At 44.4% G+C, this 19,048-nt stretch overlaps 1 protein-coding gene across 9 annotated transcripts in view; it reads right to left on the minus strand.

Moving 5' to 3' along the window:
• The window catches only part of METTL5 (methyltransferase 5, N6-adenosine), a 167,616-nt gene that overhangs the window by 64,753 nt on the left and 83,815 nt on the right, over positions 1 to 19,048 (minus strand). The gene's annotated exons all lie outside the window — the stretch shown is intronic.

Genomic DNA, 19,048 nt, shown 5'->3' on the forward strand with positions numbered 1-19,048 from the left:
GTCACGGCTGCGACGAATATCTCAGGCTGGAAACACATTATATGAAATGCTGCTGCTGCTAATTAAATATAAATAAAAAGTGTTTAGGGAGTGCTGGGAGGGGGGCTGCACACCAACTGAAGTGCTCTGGTTGCACGGCCTGCGGCCGTGTGAAGTGATAAGCCTTTGAAGTATGTCATGGCGCCTGAGGGGAGAGCAGAGAGAAGAGAAGGCGACATGCTGTGACGGAGGTGTGAGAGGTCTGGCAGGGAACAGATGGCCTGGCCGTGAAGCAGGGGGCGGGGCAGCGCTGGGGAAGCCTGTGGGAGGGTGATTGATGCATTCGATGTGGGGAGGGAGGAGAGCCTTTTGCGAGCCTTGTGCTGTAGAAATGCTGCCTGGTGCACCTTTTGTAACTACTTGTAGAATGTTTCAGGGGCTTATTTCGATCCCGTCCTCATGCTATTACTAGATGTTTAGTGTACAACTCCACCTGCGAGGGAGTGCTTTCTTTGCAGTGCATTGCTATTAGTAGGAGCATCACATTTTTGGCAAGAAACTCTTCGGCTTCTTATCCTTTTACACCCAACACACAGCCTATTTGAAGTAGAGTCTAAAAAAGCATTTTAAATGCACTAAAGATTTATCAAGCCCCACTCTTAAAAAACATCTTTTTGTTGTGTATAAAATAGAAGACAACAAAAGATCCAGCACTATTTAATTTAAAAATGAGATCTGACTAGCAATACAGTGGGCATAGATTTCTTCATCAAACTCTAAGTAGATATTATGTTTATTTTCCTGTCCTAGCATTTAATTGATAAAAAGGGCTCTATGAGATGAGGTAGTTGTCAGAATTATTATGGCGTCAACAAAACCTTTCGGTATGGTTTTTAATGTGTTTCATGATCTCTAAATATTTCACTAATGCGATATTGTTACATTGTTGTTGATAGGTATTGTTACGTTCCTCACTCGTGTTCATGCTAGTATACATTTCTGAGCCACTAAAGAAAATAATTTTCTCAGTGATGCATTCGAAATTTGACTTCTTCGTTTTTATTAGTTCATTGGTTTGCTGTACGTTTTTAGTTATGTAAGGCTTCGTTTTGCCCGTGCTGTTGCATTAAATGCTCACAAAACCTTTAATTATTTTCAGTTAGCGCCATTGTGATATTTCTAGGTCTGTCAGGAGACTGCAGTCTTTGGGGAGGCCTGAAGCCTTTGCTGCCGTGAAAGATATTTTATTTTTCAGCCCCTTGTGCTGGAGAAATGCTGCCGATGCGCGTGTCTGGCAGGGAACAGATGGCCTGGCCGTGAAGCAGGGGGCGGTGCAGCGCTGGGGAAGCCCGTGGGAGGGTGATTGACATAGAAAGTCATGTATAGTGACAGAGAGAGCGAGACACGGACAGTAAGACAGGGACAGGCATAGATAGGTATGCAAGCATAGACAGGGATAGACAGAGACAGAGCGAGACAAGGGCAGCGAGACAGGCTATACAGATAAGCGAACAGAGACAGTGAGGGGTGGACATATAGACAGAGACAAAGCAACAGAGGCAGTGAAAGACAGACAGACGCTGAGGAGGAACATGGCAAGAGACAGATAAACATACAACGTCATAGAAACCACGAGACTGAGGTGGAAGCGTTTTAAATAAAATAGGTGAGGTGATGGGAAAAGGTAAAAGGAGGAGTGCTGCTACGGGCTGGGGAGGGGAAGGAGAAATGAAAGGAAAGGCTGTGTTTGCGGGGAGAGAGAGGGGAGGTGCTGGTGTGCGAGGAGTGCTGCTACGGCAAGGCTGTGTTTGCGGGGAGAGAGAGGGGAGGTGCTGGTGTGGGGGGGGGGAGAGAGGGGGGGAGAGAGAGGGGAGGTGCTGGTGTGGGAGGGGGGAGGTGCTGGTGTGGGAGGAGTGCTGCTACGGCAAGGCTGTGTTTGCGGGGAGAGAGAGGGGAGGTGCTGGTGTGGGAGGGGGGAGTTGCTGGTGGGGGAGAAGTGCTGCTAGGGGAGGAGAAGCCCTGGCCGTGAATGCGCGTGCATGTTTGCTCACGTGATTCACGTGAACTGCAAGAAAACCGCGGGGCTGAAAGCCCTTGGTTTGAACAGGATTTTGCCGACATGAATTCTCGCTCCGCTCAATGCGCTTGCGCGCATTGATAGGTCGCGAGACCTAAAAAAGGATGTTGTGGCAAAACTAGTTTGGAAGTTTACTAAACATGCCAGGCTATTCCATAGGATAGGGAGATGGACAGGTCAGTGTGGAATCTGCAGGTACCCACCAGTAAAAAAACTTTAAAAAGATAAACATTTTATGCTTCAGATGGATTCTTCTCCCTGCAGATTTCTTTCCACTCGATTCAATATAAAAGCAGTACTCCCTAGGATGTGGGTCTGGGGAGATGATTTCACCAAGAAGTCTTCCCATAAGTACTCCTGAAAGTTTCTGCCTCTGCCTCCTCCTGGGTCGAGGCAGAAAATCCTGGGAAAGGTGTGGACGGAAACCATTTTGCAGCCCAACAATGTCCCAGGCAGAACAACCATGGACAGTGCAAAAGAAATATTGTCTCCCCTGGTAAAATGACCCCAGCACCACAGGGACCCTTTTTTGCCATACCAAAACTTCATGCATAAAACAAGGCAGCAGGAAAACAGTCAGTTAATGGTTCTCCCTGACCTCTTTGCAATCACGATATCGAACATGGTCCTGCCAGCCAGAACAGTACCAATATTCAGTAATGTAAAAGTCTGAAAACCCATAAAGATTCAGGTGGTGAGGCCTCATCTCCCTCCTAGACAGGACCCAAAGACGGATGTAAAGATGATAAAATGAGGAGTGGATAACAGTACCGTAAGAAAGGAGGTAAACATTAGGAACACTAACTTGCCAGAAAAATATGATCCAGGGCAGCTGCATCGCCAACTTCACAGCTCTTAAACGTGTCAAACAGACACAATGAACAGCAAAAATACGTTCATAAAGAAAAACACTTTCAAAGGCATCTGCATTGCCTTAAATACTGAACTCTTCGAGGAGGTAAGTTTCAAGATAAGGTCCCACTGGGGCATGATAAATAGCGAAGAAGAGAGCAAGCACGTAACATGACCTTTCAAAGAAAACAGGTATAACGGAGGCAAACTAAGAAAACCTTATGAGGTCAAAGAGAACGCAAAGCATAACAACTGGAAAACCTATCCGAAGAAGAACCACCTCCTCATTGGCACACCAAACAAGAAAACATATCTGGTAACTACCATACACAATCTTTACAGAAATGCAGCACTTTCACTGTCCAAGGAGGTAGAACAAAGGAGCTCAGATTACCTCCAGCCATACCCAGGCAGGAGATAGCAGTCTAATGAGGACGTAGAGAAACTCATAGTCGTGCTGCATGCTAACCTGAACCCTTGATGAACTAGCCCCATCACAACCATCTGCACTCTGTCCCTACGAGACTGCCTCAAAACACGACAAATCAAGAGAACAGAGAAAGCACATAATGAAACTTAAAATTCCACTACAAGAGGAATGCATTTGCCAGTATTCCTATCAGTGGGAACACAAGGGACACTACAGCAGTGCGACCGGTTGAATGAAGTGGCAAGAAAACCTTCAGTAGGGTACTCCAGTGGGCAAGGATAGACTGAACCACCTCCAGCTGAATACACCATTCCTCACTTGCAAGATGCCAATTGAAGTTGTCCGCCTTCGCGTCACTAATTGGCAAGATGGACAGGCAACAAACGTCACAATCCTGGCCCAACGCCACAGCCAGGGACTGGGAACGTTAACCCACATCACCCTGCTTGTTGGAACCATCACCTCAAACATGGGCATCATGCCCTAAATGTACGGAGGTGGAGGGTAGAAGCCCCAAGGACATTTGTGGTCTTTCTGCCACTATTACGAAGTATTTGATAAGCTGAAGGTAAGCATGACGAATATGTGAAGATAAAAACCTCCAGACAAACCGTTAACAGCATGCTCTGGGGATGGACTGACCAGAACTGCAGCAATCCCACCCTCCGCATCTAGTCATCGAAACATGGAAATCCACATATCTCTATATATGTGAAAATGCAACATAATCACAAAAATGACCTGGGTGAGGATATGAGGTGCGCATGCCATGTCAAATGGTAAACTATAAGATGAACACAAGTGACACCCTCTATGTGCACAAAACATTTGTGAGACTACTGGACCAATATAAGGTACATGCATCATGTAGAATTAGTGATCCAGTATCCAAACTTCAGAAACAAAAAATTGTGTCGGGAGTAACATCATAAGAAACTCCTTCAGAAACAGGGATTTAGCATATGAATAACAGGCTGAACGGGGACATCATTCAATTTGGGAACTAGGAAAACTGATGGTAAAAACCCTGCAAAATGTCATACTTAGAAACCCACTCCCTCTATTGCACTTTGCAGAGAAGGCAAGACCTACTTACAAGAGAATAAGTTATTGCTGCTGAGGGGGCAGAAAAATAGGAAATACAGGTAATGAGTCCTGAGAAGGAAGGATGCTTCCCCATGTCAAATCCATGCCTCAGCAGCAGACAGGAATTTACCTCGTTCGTACAGGGTGCAAGCACACATTCAAGGATACACTAAAACAGCCTGGCAGGTGAAGCCAGGGAAGAGAACAAAAGAATTTCTACTCCTGGTCTAGGTGCCTCTTAAGCCGTAACACCCCCAATAGCCACAGTAAAATGTACCGATCTGTCTGTGGGGATAAGAAGGACGGTGTTGCTAGGAAGGCTGAACTTTCAAGTATCCTTTGAATTTTTTATATTGCCTATTGGGACGGTCAAGCAGAAGCCAAGCCCTAAGAGTGTGCGGTTTCACTCCCTTGTTTAATTTGGTCCAAGATCAAATCGACCTTCTTGTCAAAGAGGAAGGTGTTGTCAAACGGAGTAATCATCAAATTTGCCTGTAGGTCTCTAAAGAAACCATTAAAACACGTTCAAGCACTTCTATGAATGGTCACAAAGGAACCAACAGGTCTCGCCGCAGAATGTACGGTGTCAAGACTGAATCTACAAATTGGCTTAAAGGCCCCAAATTCATTACAAACCATTACAGCGAAGTGCATGCTTAAAGGAGTCTGTAAAAGCAGAACCTCCACCTTTGATGTGTCCCAAAATGGCATAGGAGAAGTGAGTCATCATCGCCACGAAGAAAATCTAGGCTCCCTAAGGAGAACACTTTCTTTCTCACACTCTCAATCCATTTAACTATCTATTCCAGACAAGGGAAAAGAACTGGGTTTAAGCTTGAAGCAAGAAGTTGTTAGACGTAATAGATCCACAGGCAAAGGATGAGAGGATTACAGAGTGGATGGTGGGTTCTCATACATTGTGGGGTTGAATGTGATTATGGGTCATTGCACTTCATTATCAGACGAAACTCTTTGATATCAATATCCATGACATACTTGTACTTCCTTGAACATTTGTTTTGCAATGTGTAAAATGTGACAGTGGATGATAAGGATACTATTGTTTCTTTGTGAAAATTAATAAATAAAATAAAAACATTTTTTTTTAAAAAGGATGAGAGGATTACAAATTTGGACTGCCTGGAGTGGCTGATGCCGGTAAGCAACCTGGAAATGGACAGCCAGGAAGGAGTCCAACTTATTCCAAGTGGACAAAATAAATGTCTGGGAAGGAACTCACTGAAAGGTATCAAGGGTTTTGGTGAGGAGAAATTACTTTAGCTTAATCTAGAAGGTCCACATTAAAAGAATGTCCTCTGAACGGGCCTCAAGGGGCAGTAAAAATAAACTTCTGTAGAACAATGTAAGCCACTGCAATTCTCGAGATCCAAACTGAGACATCCATCAGAGTATGAACAAGGGTGCAATTCACCATGAAAGCCCTTTTATGACACTTGCATGAAGTCGGCAGGGTATCAAAAGCTACCCTTTACTGTGTGCTCTGTCTTCACCAAACTTGTCATAGCCCAAGGATCATGTCAACACTGATGCCACTGTCAAAATACCAGCAAGATAGGGGCTGCCAGAGCATGAAGCCATTAGCAGCAACAACCAAGCAGCTGCCAGGGCGATGTTGAAGATACCAAAAATGCCCTACAGCCCAAAGGTGCATCAGAGGGATGAGGGTAATGAGATCTGAACATAGTACACATACCCTAGCTAAATGGGGACACTAAACAGAAATGGCAACCGAAGCCCAAAAAGCCAGAAGTAGATCCAGTAGTACCGGGTGCAGAGACAAAATAGAGCTGGACTCCAGAACAGGAAATTAATCCGAAGAAATCACCAAGGTCAGAGTTAGGGGAACAGGCTCCCACAGGGGCTGAATCTACTCCACGAACAGGAGGGATGTTGCAAAGAAGAAGAGTCATTTCTTCAGTATTTTGTATATTTGGAGTAGGAGCATTTACCCAGGGACACAGCCTTCCCTGAGAACAGAATTGGGAGTAGGACCTGAAGAGGCGACGACTCTGTTGCTCTTCATGGGCTTAAGTCATTAAAAAAGCCTCTCCTATTCTTTGATAGTCATCAGATCCATGAAGCTAATCTACAGTCAGGCTTAAAGATGTGCAAGATTTATGTTACAATAAGACACATCATGGGGATCCGAAATTGATCTCCAAGTGTGGTAGGAGTGAGATCATTTAGATCCTAAACGTTTTGCTGTTGACATTTTTCATGAAAGACATTGTATATTTTGAATCACAAAACAAATACATAAGGGAAAAAAAGAAATTGCAACTATCCAAAGAAAAAGGGGGGTTGGGCCTCCCAAACTTTAGGAACTATCAAACTGCGTATCTTTGCAAGCAAGGATCTAACTGTCTATTAACTGACCCTGACTACATCCCAGTATGGGTGGGCATAGAAAGGTCAATACTCAATGAAATCCCTTTACCTGCTCTCCTAACCATGGATATCTCTTCCATTCCTCATTCTAAATATATCATTCAAAATACTAAAAGAACCCTATTACGCCTGGATCAAATGTCAGCAGTAAAAATCAACAAATCCAACTTAGCCTCTCAATGGCGCAACCCTTACCATAAGGTGGATAGAGAAATGGTATTCTGGGAAAAATGGTCAAAAAACGTCAGAAACCTAGTCAAAGTCCTCCTTACAGGAAAAGGCCCTTCTCCTTTCTCCGAACTACAATCATGGTTTGGTTTAGACTCCTTAGATTTTTATAAATTTCTGAAACTAAAGGCACAGCTCACCCTACATTCAATAAGACTCGCCGACCCGTCGATCCTCCCAAGGATACTCCAGCTACAAAAGTCAGGGCACACTGTATCTAAAATCTACAAGCTTTTATCCCCCAAACGACGCTTATCATACTTGAAAAGTGATATAAAATGGGGATCTGAATCTAACACTTGAAACATCCCCTTCGACTGGGACAAGATACATAAAACTCCCTTCTCAAATAAAATCTCTCCAGTACTGTCCCAAATGAAACGTATGCTAATAAACAGACCATATTGGACCCCTGAAAGGATCTTTAATCTTAACCTCAGCCAGAGCCCAATATGCTGGAATTGTAATGCACATGTTGGTGATCTACCTCACATGCTCTTCCAATGACCCATCCTACAAACATATTGGGACAAAATATACAAGTGTATAAACAAAACATTCAATATCGACCCCCCCCCCCCAGGTAATTCTCCTGTATCCTTCCGGGATTTCTAGACCCAAGGCTTCCGGAATAGAATGACCGCTATCTGTTAGATCTAATGCTTACACTTGCCTGCAAAATAGTACTTAATAAATGGAAGAACTCCAAAGAAGTCTCTTTCAGAATGTGGCAAGAATGGTTGTCCTTTCTCAGAGGGGTTGATAATATCTCTCTACACTCTTCGCCCTAGCGCCCCCCACATAGGAAGTTATGGAGGTCCCTTGATGCCTTTTCCTTTAAATATGACCCTCCGTGAAACTTCTATGTCCCAACAAACTAACACATACAATCTCCAGAACCTCTTGATGACTACCATTGCACAAACACCATCACTATGGATTTCGGCCACGATCATGAGTCCTCTTGCCTGTCTCTCCACATAAGGATCGCCCCACATAGGAATTGCCTCACGGTACCCCATTATGTATTTATGTCATACAGTCGGATTAGACTTGGGCAGTTATGTGAGAGTTTCTTGTTAATTGATCTTTTGACATTAGGTTTGCACTTAGGATAAGGGAATGTGATTACTATACTACTGTATTTGATGTTCTAACATGATATCCTTATAGTGCATCATATACAAACTTTTATGTCCTCAATTGTACGCCTACAACGCAACTTTATCATACACCGACTGAAGAATGTGATTATATATATATATATAAATATATATATATCAACCTGTATCTCTAACATAACCGCAATTCCTACTGCCACGTAATTGGTAACCTATTGGCATTTTCTTGTTCTTTTGTAGTTCTTCCTTGCTTTCTATTTCGTTATAATTGTCAGTATAATTGTTATCATTATTGTTATTATCATTAATAATGTTCTTTTCCTTGAAAACCCAATAAAAATAATTTGAAAGTAAAAAAGTAAATAGAATTTGAAGAGAAAATCACAGTGGAGATCAACTCTGGATCCACGTTGAATGGCGCAGAAGGTACATGGAAGAAATTAAAGCAGTGAGGAATGCACAGGTGGAAGTACCCATCAGAAAAACGTGTGGAGTGCCTGAAGATCAAAGTTGCCGCCATGCTCTAGACAAATGCCTTTTATAGACATCCCTTGATGTACCGCCAGCAAGGTCTTCTAAACTTTATCCTGACTGAGCGCACACAACCAATTTTGCGCCAGATTGATGGACTCTTTCTTAGCCATACCATTTGCTACTAGACCCTAAAGGTGTTGCAAATCTCTTCCTTGTAGGGTATCAATACTCTATCCCAGTTATCAATACATAGCCCAAATACTAACCTTAACCCTTAAATAAACAAAATTAAATTAACCTTAACCCTTAATTAAAGTAGTTTTAAAATGATAAAAGCAGCCCTTAATATTTTTATTTTATTGATGTGAAATTAACTTTTATTCTTACATTAACTACATTATAGTAAATATTATTTTACGTATCTAAATCGGTGTATTTATTATCTGTTTAGTATCAGTTTCTATACTTGCTACATCAATGTAGAGGCATTGATGTAGAATGGGTACATTGCTGCCTGTAAATGCAAGTATTACATTTAATATGCTCAGCATGATGTTTGAATGTATGGGTACACCTACCATGGGCAGATGGATATTGGGTCTGCTTCCAGATCATGTGCTTTGGCCATTTGTGAATATCTTCAATTATCTTCGGGCACAGTAAGGGTAGAGTGGAAAGGAGTTTCTCTTGTTTTGTTTAAAGTACTTCAGACACTAGTAAAAATAATATCGGACATTAAAACATTACACAAAGATCCCTCTGTAATCACTTTGGCAATAAAATAAATGCCAGTTGGTTCGGGCACCATATTCTTTTCTGGACTTCTAAACACCAAAGCCAACTTTGCACAGTCAATGAAATGGCCAGAGCTTCAAAGTTGCCATGACTATTCTTGCCAACATTCAAGTCAGTGGGCAGAGTTGTAGCTCTGTTACTGAATTGTGGGAGCTGGCAAAGAACAAATGAAAGAAAAATATTTAGACTTGTGTAGGAACAGATTGAGAATGGTTGCAGAGGGATAGAAGAGGGACAAAGGTTTGCATTTATATGGCGCGTGTTACCCCTGATGGGGCTTTTCGGTGAATAGCACGCTACTCCGGAACCCATAAAGTATTAGTGGTGAATTAGTAGTGAATTAGTATAGTGAAATATGAAAGTAATTTGAGTGGTGGTAGTAGTAAGGATACATACAGTGGTATAAGAAAAGGTGAGTTTATACCAATGATGAGATTTTTCTATGACAATCAAGTGGCACTGAAGGAAGTCATACAGGTCTACTGAACAATTCTGAAGCTCAATCACGAGGGAAAATCCCATTAGCTAAACAGCATTTGAGTAACCATCATCATGAACAATAACCATGCAAATATTTTCCAGGGCTGCCTATCCTATAAACAAGACACACATTTGATGGACGGAATGCAGAACAAATCATAACATTCACCCCCAGTCAAGAGATCTGGGTTAAATCCATCATTCTTTTCCTCACCATGCCACCTCAGTTTAGACCTGGCCATATTCAAATCAGTCTTGACCTTGTGCCTCATGGGAACAGTCCAGCCGAACTGCCAAGCAAGGTCCTCTATGGACCAGAAACAAGCATCCTAGGACCGGTTTCGGGGTTCCACCCCTCTTCAGCCAGGATAAATTGATTCTAGTGGCACAGTGAGCCCAGGACCCACGTCTGGGCATACCTGGCACACTTAGGGCACGAAAGCAAAAGACACACAATTGATGGTCGGGATGCAGAACAAATCCAACATTCACCCCCAGTCAAGAGATCTGGGTTAAATACATCATTCTTTTGCTCACCATGCCACCCCAGTTTAGACCTGGCCATATGCAAATCAGTCTTGACCCTGTGCTTCATGGGAACAGTCCAGCCCTCTTCAGGATAGCTTGATTCCAGTGGCACAGTGAGCCCAGGACCCAAGCCTATTTTTGCATTTGTCACCCCGAGTGGGACGGGTATGCCCAGACGTGGGTCCCGTGCTCTCCATGCCACTTTAATCAAGCTATCCTGGCTGAAGAGGCTTGAAATCCTGAAACCGGTCCTATAATGCTTGTTTCCAGTCCAGGGAGAACCTGGCCTGGCAATTCGGGCTGGACTGTTCCCATGAAGCACAGGGTCAAGACTGATTTGCATATGGTTGGGTTCAAACTGGAATGGCATGGTGAGCAAAAAAACGATGGATTTAGGCCCAGATCTCTTTACTGGGGTGAATGTATGACATTGTTATGCATTCTGTCCATCAACTGTAGTTTTTGCATCCTATAAACAAGGCACACAGCAGCAGACACTGGTATACAAAGTATTCTTTTTACTGCTCACATGAACACAGGCACTATTAGAAAAATAGTGATATGTGGTCAAAGACCAGAAATATAAAAGTAATCTTTGCACACCACAGCAGTATGTTGTTATGTGCCCTGCCTGCAGCACTCAATGAACAGTGTAAGTTCCAGTAAACGTAACTAGTCCTAAATGGGATCGGTATGCCCAGACGTGGGTCCCTTGCTCACTGTGTCACTGGATTGAAGCTAGCCTGGCTGATGAGGGGTAATTCTCCGAAACCGGTCCCAGGATGCTTATTTCCGGTCCAGGGAGGACCTGGCTTGGCAGTTTGGGCTGTCTGTTCCCATAAGGAACAGATTTAAGACTGATTTGCATATGGCTGGGTCTAAACGGGGTGGCATGGTGAGCAAATGAACAATGGATTTAACCCAGATCTCTTGACTGGGGGGACATGTATGATTTATTCAGCATTCTGTCCATCATTTGTTTGCTTAGTTCAAAGCAATGAGCATGACTGTTGCAGGTATAGGAGGGTGGGCTGGCTGGGAATTTTTGACAGAAGTCTTTCACCAGAAAAATTCACTACACACAACTACGAACAATCTTAATCCTAGTGAAATAGAGGAAATCCGACCTCTCACTGGCACCAAAGAAGCACCATGGCAACCAAAATTGCAAAGTCAGACAACTCAATTTAAATATTTGGGACTACATACAGATCCCCACAGTTGTCATGGGGTCCGTCAACCTCCCAACCCTTATGGCTAAAATTACTACTCACCAATGCAAATAAAGTCACTCACCAACACAAATAGATGCCCTTTCCTCTGTCAATAATGGGAAGAATACGTTGCTAAAAAGGATTGTACTTCTTAAAATTTTACATGCGCTGCAGAATTTTCACAGATAATCCCACAATCCTTTTTCGACACCATGTAAACTAAACATAGGACGTATCTATCAACAGAACCACTAGTATCAATTGCCATATATAGGCAGTCAACATACAGGGGGGACAAAGGATGGATGGGCATCCAGTTTTACTATTAAGCTACACAACTTGCAGTCATTAAGAGCCAGTTGATTAAGAATAGGGATGAACCAGCATATTAGCTGAAGTTGTACCTCTTCCACAATAAAGGCCTTCTACACACTCTACACCAAAACCCCAACCCACCTTCCTGCAGTCATGACATCAACATTATTTGCCTGACATAGATCCTTAAAAGTAATGGGCTGGGATAGCAGACACATGCAGGAAACCCCACTCTGAATAAGAAATTGGCTTCCGTCTGGTATCAGGGCATCGGACGTTAGGGGATAGGACATTACTAGGATGTCCAGGCTAGGAGATGTATTAAGGGTGACTACCTCAAATCCTATGAACAGTTACAAGAAAAGTACCAACTACACAGTTGCAAGACTTCAGATTCCTCCAGTTAAGACAGTTAAGGCTACTGCACCGACCGGAGTTCATCCCGTTTGAGGCAAAACTGATGCTAGAGGCCCCGGGAGAGGAAATATATCAAACTCCAATGTTCACTAATTTAAATACCCCAGATCCAATGAACCAGTTACTTAAAGCCTGGAGAAGTGGACTCCAAGCAGTGAACCAGGATTAGTGGAGGGAAGGCAAAATGGATTCCCATATGTTTGCAATATCAGTCTAAGACTAAAACTAGTCCAATTAGATTATTTACACAGGATACATTACACTGTGGAGCAGCTGCACAGGATGAAAGCTGCCAACACACTGACCTTTATAAGTGGTCAATCCTTTAAGAGGTACATTAATACAAATGACTTGGGACTGCCCCAACATCCAGCCTTACTGGAGGAAATTCCAAAAAATGCTGGGTTTGCACGGGGACAACCCACTGATCTTACACCCAAGGTGGCCCTACTAGGACTTATGGAAGAAATAGGAGGTACCCTAGCATACCACACACTCGTTGGTCTTGGTTGTTCAATGGTCAAACAAGAGTAATAGCCAAGAAGTGGTGAGCAAAGCACCCCCCACTTTACAGGAAATGAGATCGGGTGTGGATCACTGCTGTACCCTCAAAAAACTGTATACAAGGATAGGGAGATTTTAGGTCCATGGATGAGTAAAAAATAACTCATAACACCCTCTTGGAAACACCATTTTATCCATCTTAACCATAACCACAAAATTGTAATATCATGTTCCTCATGGCAGGACTCACCTCACTGAGTCAAAACGTTCAATGTAATAATGGCATTGTTGAAAAAAGTATATATAGTATGTTTACTCATTTTTGTATTCACCGAATCACTTGTGCATTCCAAGTCTGTTTTCTTTCTTGCACGTGACCTAAAACTAAAAACATTTATAAATTTAAAACAAAAAAAAATCTTAATCCTGTTTGCTGAGAGTAAGATGTACAATGCCATATCTCTGATGTTTATAGTCAAATGAACGGTTTTTGTAGTCTCCACATTCAAGTATTTACCACAAATTTAGTGTTGGTGGTAAGCATGATTCAGAGGTGGTACTTCCGGAGAACATGGCGGCTGCACGCTGAACAGCCGCTCCACCTGAGATTTCTACCCGATCCTCCATCGCATATTTAACCGCTTAATGGAGTACCATGTTTGGTAAAGAAAACGTGAGGTAACCCACCTACTGTTGATGCTCCCCGGTGCATTCCCGGGTCTGTCCTTCTCTCTTTTACCTTGTATATGGTACGGCGGGCGGCGTGCACAGCAGTGGGGCTGCAGAGGCTGTGCGGTCCGCGAAAATCCAGTTCGGAGTTTGGGGTTTTGGTGCTGGAAACCGGAGACCTTTTCTCTGCGGCAGAGCGGCGGTGGCTGCGGCCGTGAGTGGCAGCTGTGGTCGAGGCGGAGGCAGTGCTCTCCTGCGGGCCGGATTTTTGCTTGGGCTCAGTCCTGGTCTCCGGACCCGATCCGGCTCCTTTCCCCTTTTTTTTTTTAGCCAGCCAGGCCACCTCATACGGATGTGTATTGGAGGGGACGGAGAGTGTGGGGACGAGGGAGACAAGGTCAGCTTCCCCGGCTTCCCCAGCGTGGATACCGGGACTTGTACTTCTTTCTACTCTGTCAGCTCCACGCGCTGGGAGACTGCAGCACTGGAGCTGAGGAGTCGTTGCAGAGTGGTGGCCCGCGGTCTCCTCAGAGGGGGCATTAAAGGAGCAGCGGTAGCGGACTGGAGCTGAGGAGTCGTCGCAGAGTGGTGGCCCGCGGTCTCCTCAGGGGGGGCATTAAAGGAGCAGCGGTAGCGGACTGGAGCTGAGGAGTCGTCGCAGAGTGGTGGCCCGCGGTCTCCTCAGGGGGGGCATTAAAGGAGCAGCGGTAGCGGTCATCCTGGAGCGGATCGAGGAGGCTAAGCTTCTGGATGTACAAAATTCTGATGAAGCGGAGTCGGGGCCGGCGAAGACTCAAGCTCAGCTCATCCAGGACACCCAGTTTCATGAAGGTTTGCAGGCTGAAGGGGTCAGCAGGGAGCCCTCTAGCCAGGTGGGTCGTGCTCCTGTCATGGGCATAGCTGGGGGCAGCGATTTTGTCCCTGCTCCTGCCTGTCTTTTTTCCTGCCTCTCCTTTGAGTAATAGCAAGAGCTACGGGAGGGATAGGAAGCGCAGGTCTAAGCCCGTTAAAAAAGCAGCTGACCAGTTGCAGTTGAGCAAGTCGAGGGGGGGGCTCAGATACCAGACCAGATACCAGCAATTTTACCCCCGGGGACATCTTGAGTGGCAGTGACTGCGACGAGCTGGGCAGTGGCAGTGGCGGTAGGGGGGGTGGTAAAGATGGAGCTGGCTGGATGGTGAAGGCTAAGACCAGAAAAGGCGGGAAGGTCGGTAAAAAGTGCATCTCTACCTTCTTATCAGGGGAGGTTAAAAAGAAGAACCCCAAACTTTCTTTCTAAAGCCAAGGCTAAGGGTTCCTTCTCAGATTTTAAGCCTAAAATTACACCCTCCCTCAGGTCTTCTTTTAAGGTCTTGAAGAAGTACTGTGTCTGGGGAAGCTGGTAGAATGATAGGAGAGGTCGGTCTTCAGTCAGGGATCTACAGGCCTGTGGGAGATCGTGCTATAGTAGATATAGACAGCTCTGGGCCAGCAGTGAGCGGTGGCAGGATGGAGGGGGGAGAGGAATCCACAGGTCAGATCCCTCATGAAGTCACCTTTGGAAACCTTCAGGATATACTGAAGGGTCACAGTCCTGTTGCTACTGCTGTGGGAGAATGTTCAGATGGAGGAGTAATGGTCAAAAGTTCAAAGGTTTGTACTCCAGCTCCGGCTCTGGCCCTGGTTCAAGCTCCTGCTCCTGCTACAGAGGTACACCCATCTTCTCTTTAGAACTTCTCGTGGCATCACTGACGGTGGATATAACGAAGGGCTTTGAGGTTTCAGCTTCAAATCATGGGGAGATTAGAATCTTCTGTGAGTCATTAGACAAAATAGTGGATCTTTTGAATGTAAGGACATAAACTTTAAAATCTGAAGTGGGGGCACTAACTGGTCAGCTGAATGTCATGAAGGGGGACTTTGCAGCCTTGAAGAAAGAGGAGAGAGCACTAAGAGACAGGCTGGAAATGATAGAAAACAGCTCCTGCATGAACAACTTACGGGTATTGAATGTCCCAGAGGGCAGCGAGGGGAGTGATCTTAAACCATTTATGATAAACCTCCTAAAAGAATCATTGGATTTAGAGATTTCAGCTGAGGAGTTGGATAGGGATATCCAAAGAATTCATTGGGACCCCTTCAGACGCAACCCGAACCATCCCAAGCCAAGGAAAATCCTTATTAATTTTCATACCTACTCAGTAAAAGAAAAGATTTTTAATCTTTCTCTCAAACTGAAATCGCTGAGGGGTAAGGATTTTCCTTTTCAGATCCGATCAGATTTGGCTAGAGCCATTCTAGATCGACAATGGGAATTGGGGAGGAAGTTGGAAGAATTTAAAAAACTGGGAGCAGTGGCCAAACTCAAATTTCCGGCCTCCCGGAGGATTATGTTTGATGTACAATGTAAGATCAGTACAGGAGGCGGAGGACCTACTTGTAAATTTACAGTCGAGTTAAACATACACAAGCCGTCTGCGATATCAGCTTTTAGATTTGCTCCCAGATTTACATTTACATATAATTAAGTACTTGTTCATGTAGGAAAGGGTTGGGGGAGGATCGGTAGGGTTTCTTTAGAAAACAGGGGAAATGGGGGGAGGGAGATGAGAAGTGAGATCAAGATAGTTATTGATCAGGTCTTCCTCTTTCCTACCTTCCGCTTACCTATTTCTCGTTCTATTTTCACCCCCTCTTCGAGAATAATAGGCTTATACCTATATTTGTATTAAAGGGTTAGGGTATTAAGAGGCACATTATAGATGGGTGAGGGTAGGCCGGTTCTCCTAGGTGGGGGTTTCTTGTTTTGCACTCCTGGGTGGGTTCTTTCTTATTTCATTTCTTTATGGTGGGGGTACTGGGTGGAAATTTTAGGTTGCACTATCTGGACTGGGGGTTGGATTCTCCAGGGGCGGGGGGCAGAGGGGGTGGAGGGAGGAGGAGGGAGGGTTAAAATCTTTAATAGAATCCTAATTTCAGCTATTTTGGATATGTCCAGTCTTGGAATTAAAGTAAAAGGTGTAGGCAAGGTGCTGAGGGCGATAATAACCAACATTTTGCAGTTGGTTAGGGTAGAGAAGGGAGAGCCACCATGACTTCTCTGCAGATTCTTTCCTGGAATGTCAATGGCCTGCGCACTAGGCCAAGGAGAGACAAGACTTTACAATATTTACGAGATTCCACGGAACAGGTCATTGTCTTCCAGGAAACACATCTATTGGAAAATGAAATGACTGCCCTGTTAACGCCCCATACTTGGGTGGGCTCTATTGTCGGCACTAATCAAACAGCAAACAGGGGTATCTATTATCTTTAAGAAGTCAGCTAGGGCCCTTGTCTGCTCTTTTATAAAAGATCCAAATGGCAGGTGGGTGATCGTTAAAACCTTAATTATGGATACCCTGTTAATCTTAACCGGATACTATGGCCCCAACCAAGATGACCCTTCTAGTTCTGTGGCACCGTACAATCCATTTACAGGAGCCCTTCGGCTAGGCTGTTGGTAAACGGTGGTCTTACGGCACCCTTTATTATATCTAGGGGCACTAGACAGGGCTGCCCACTCTCCCCCTCTCCTTTTCGATTTATACATTGAGCCATTTGCTCAACGGTTAAGGGAGGATATTAACATTCAGCCTTTTAGATATGGAGAGTGGGAGAGGAAGGTAGCCCTGTATGCCGACTATATTTTAATTTTTTACGGCTGACCTCGACAGGGCCTTCCCAGCTGTCATCAGTCAAGCCCAAGATTTCGGTTTGGTTTTGGGGTACGAAATCAATGCGGCTAAAACAGAGGTAATGGTTTGGAACCAGGTGGCAAGTCAGCACAGTATCAAATAAGTTCCACTATATGATATTTGGGGGTTAAAATAGTTCACGACATAGCCAAGAATGCGGATACACATTTGGCGGCAGTGTCGAGAGAGTGTGTGAAGTTGATGAAGACCTGGACTTCGCAGCCTCTCTCAATCATCGGTAGGGCCAACTTGGCTAAAATGTTGATACTCCCTAAAATCTCTTTTCTTTTCAACTGCATCCCTTTGTACTTTGATAAAATACAAATTGATAAAATCCAGAGGGAGGTTAACTCCTTTGTTTGGTGGTATAAATATACGAAATTAGCCTGGAAAAAGCTGGGAGCCCGTAGGGGGGCCTGGCTTTGCCTGACATTAAACTTTATGCTTGGGCCTTCCAACTCTCTCACGCCTGTATGCTTTTAAAAATGCCGGTTAATACTGGGATAGGATGGATGATCTTAGCAATACTCCAGGGTGCGCACTTACTGGTGGAGGGTTTTTTGTTTAAGTTTGAGGATGTTAAGTTCTTCAAGCAAGTCAGGCTTAAGGTGTTACAGGGCTTTGCAAAAACATGGGCAGACTTAAGGAGGGCGGTCTCTTTGGGTTATTTTTCAAGCAAGGCCCCATTGTAGGATTCACCCGGGGGTCCAGAATGTTTGAGGGATAGTTTGGCAGCCCCGTTAAGGGAATCGGGCCTGGCAGTCTGGGGGGACCTGTTCTTAGAAGGCACACTGTTAACATGGGAACAACTTAGTGAGAGGGTTGGGACAGGTCTATCTAGGTTCAAATACCTCCAGCTGGCTAGCTGGGTTCAAGCTCAGCTACAAACTACCAAAGGCGGTTTATTGGGGGTAGGCATCGACTTAGAGCTTAATCTCCTGTCCAGACCATGAGGGAAGAAAGAAGTCTCCTTCTAGTACCAGGCAGTGTTGGAGGCAGTGGATGGAGAGTTTAAACTTGCCCAAGATCTATGGGGGAGTGTCTTGCCAGACCAAGAGTGCGATACCCTGTGGCAAGCTTTGTGAAATCTTTTATACTATATAGCAAAGCCTGCATGGCTAAAAAAGAATCATTTGTATACTATCCACAGGGCCTATTTCACCCCGCTAAAGCTCTCTAAAATTAACAAAGAGCTGCCCGTATGTTGCAAGAAATGTGGTCAGGCCCTAGCTTCTGACATGCATATGTTTAAAGAATGCCCAGCTCTGGCCTCTTTTTGGGACAGCTTTGGCAAATTTATGTCGGACTTAATTAGAATCCCAGTTATTATTGATTTTTCCTTAGTCTTCTTTGGCCTTCAGGAGAATGTCAAAGGACAAGCAAGATCCTTACTCTTTTACGCTGTGCTCCAGGCTAGGAGGCAAATTTGCATAAAAAGGACAGATCCTATCCCTCCTTCCTTTTTAGAATGGCAATCTTTGGTCCTGGCGACTTCCAAGTTGGACTTATCAAGAACAGGCAGCCAAAACAAAAGAAGAGAAGCTTCTGGAATATCTTGAAATCACGATGAGACCCAGAGAGGTTTTTTTCTCCCCTCTTGGGTCCAGTGATTATGCTGCCTGAAGACGCTATGCCAGGTTGGAACTACTCCCAGTATTAGCGGGGAGCTTCTAAGACAAGGTCATCTAGCTCTGGAAGCTTGCAAAATAGAGCTATCTCAGTGGACTTGTGGGTGCTCATATCAGCAAGTCTTA

This window comes from Lissotriton vulgaris, chromosome 2_1 (assembly GCF_964263255.1).
Source record: "Lissotriton vulgaris chromosome 2_1, aLisVul1.2, whole genome shotgun sequence".
Lineage (NCBI taxonomy): Eukaryota > Metazoa > Chordata > Amphibia > Caudata > Salamandridae > Lissotriton > Lissotriton vulgaris.